Raw genomic sequence first — 2,718 nt, 5'->3', positions numbered from 1 at the left:
GGGTAAAGTAACTGCAGGAAGGAGGAGTGTGGTGGAGAGGGTAAAGTAACTGCAGGAAGGTGGAGTGTGGTGGAGAGGGTAAAGTAACTGCAGGAAGGAGTAGTGTGGTGGAGAGGGTAAAGTAACTGCAGGAAGGAGGAGTGTGGTGGAGAGGGGAAAGTAACTGCAGGAAGGTGGAGTGTGGAGGAGAGGGTAAAGTAACTGCAGGAAGGAGGAGTGTGGTGGAGAGGGTAAAGTAACTGCAGAAAGGTGGAGTGTGGTGGAGAGGGTAAAGTAACTGCAGGAAGGTGGAGTGTGGTGGAGAGGGGAAAGTAACTGCAGGAAGGTGGAGTGTGGTGGAGAGGGTAAAGTAACTGCAGGAAGGTGGAGTGCGGTGGAGAGGGTAAAGTAACTGCAGTACTGAGAGAGACACGGAGGGGGCAGTACTGAGAGAGACACGGAGGGGGCAGTACTGAGAGAGACACGGAGGGGGCAGTACTGAGAGAGACACGGAGGGGGCAGTACTGAGAGAGACACGGAGGGGGCAGTACTGAGAGAGACACGGAGGGGGCAGTACTGAGAGAGACACGGAGGGGGCAGTACTGAGAGAGACACGGAGGGGGCAGTAATGAGAGAGACACGGAGGGGGCAGTAATGAGAGAGACACGGAGGGGGCAGTAATGAGAGAGACACGGAGGGGGCAGTACTGAGAGAGACACGGAGGGGGCAGTACTGAGAGAGACACGGAGGGGGCAGTACTGAGAGAGACACGGAGGGGGCAGTAATGAGAGAGACACGGAGGGGGCAGTAATGAGAGAGACACGGAGGGGGCAGTAATGAGAGAGACACGGAGGGGGCAGTAATGAGAGAGACACGGAGGGGGCAGTAATGAGAGAGACACGGAGGGGGCAGTAATGAGAGAGACACGGAGGGGGCAGTAATGAGAGAGACACGGAGGGGGCAGTAATGAGAGAGACACGGCGGGGGCAGTAATGAGAGAGACACGGAGGGGGCAGTAATGAGAGAGACAGGGAGGGGGCAGTACTGAGAGAGACAGGGAGGGGGCAGTACTGAGAGAGACACGGAGGGGGCAGTAATGAGAGAGACACGGAGGGGGCAGTAATGAGAGAGACACGGAGGGGGCAGTAATGACAGAGACATGGAGGGGGCAGTAATGACAGAGACATGGAGGGGGCAGTAATGAGAGAGACATGGAGGGGGCATTAATGAGAGAGACATGGAGGGGGCATTAATGAGAGAGACAAGGAGGGAGCAGTAATGAGAGAGACATGGAGGGGGCAGTAATTAGAAAGACATGGAGGGAGCAGTAATGAGAGAGACAAGGAGGGGCAGTAATGAGAGAGACAAGGAGGGAGCAGTACTGAGAGAGACAAGGAGGGAGCAGTAATGAGAGAGACACGGAGGGGGCAGTAATGAGAGAGACACGGAGGGGGCAGTAATGAGAGAGACACGGAAGGGGCAGTAATGAGAGAGACACGGAGGGGGCAGTAATGAGAGAGACATGAAGGGGCAGTAATGAGAGAGATAAGGAGGGGGCAGTAATGAGAGAGACATGGAGGGGCAGTAATGAGAGAGACATGGAGGGGGCAGTAATGAGAGAGACATGGAGGGGCAGTAATGAGAGAGACACGGAGGGGGCAGTACTGAGAGAGACACGGAGGGGGCAGTAATAAGAGAGACAAGGAGGGGGCAGTAATGAGAGAGACATGGAGGGGGCAGTAATGAGAGAGACATGGAGGGGGCAGTAATTAGAAAGACATGGAGGGAGCAGTAATGAGAGAGACAAGGAGGGGCAGTAATGAGAGAGACAAGGAGGGGCAGTAATGAGAGAGACAAGGAGGGAGCAGAAATGAGAGAGACACGGAGGGGGCAGTAATGAGAGAGACACGGAGGGGGCAGTAATGAGAGAGACACGGAGGGCGCAGTAATGAGAGAGACATGAAGGGGCAGTAATGAGAGAGACACGGAGGGGGCAGTAATGAGAGAGACATGAAGGGGCAGTAATGAGAGAGATAAGGAGGGGGCAGTAATGAGAGAGACATGGAGGGGCAGTAATGAGAGAGACATGGAGGGGGCAGTAATGAGAGAGACATGGAGGGGCAGTAATGAGAGAGACATGGAGGGGGCAGTAATGAGAGAGACATGGAGGGGCAGTAATGAGAGAGACACGGAGGGGGCAGTAATAAGAGAGACAAGGAGGGGGCAGTAATGAGAGAGACATGGAGGGGGCAGTAATGAGAGAGACAAAGAGGGAGCAGTAATGAGAGAGACAAGAAGGGGCAGTAATGAGAGAGACATGGAGGGGGCAGTAATGAGAGAGACATGGAGGGGCAGTAATGAGAGAGACATGGAGGGGGCAGTAATGAGAGAGACAAAGAGGGAGCAGTAATGAGAGAGACAAAGAGGGAGCAGTAATGAGAGAGACAAGAAGGGGCAGTAATGAGAGAGACACGGAGGGGGCAGTAATGAGAGACACGGAGGGGGCAGTAATGAGAGAGACAAGAAGGGGCAGTAATGAGAGAGACATGGAGGGGGCAGTAATGAGAGAGACAAAGAGGGAGCAGTAATGAGAGAGACAAGAAGGGGCAGTAATGAGAGAGACATGGAGGGGGCAGTAATGAGAGACACAGAGGGGGCAGTAATGAGAGAGACAAGAAGGGGCAGTAATGAGAGAGACAAGAAGGGGCAGTAATGAGAGAGATATGGAGGGGTCACGTT

The sequence above is a fragment of the Mixophyes fleayi genome, chromosome 12 (genome assembly GCF_038048845.1).
Source record: "Mixophyes fleayi isolate aMixFle1 chromosome 12, aMixFle1.hap1, whole genome shotgun sequence".
NCBI classification, from domain to species: Eukaryota; Metazoa; Chordata; class Amphibia; order Anura; family Limnodynastidae; genus Mixophyes; species Mixophyes fleayi.
This window is presented reverse-complemented; position numbering follows the sequence as displayed.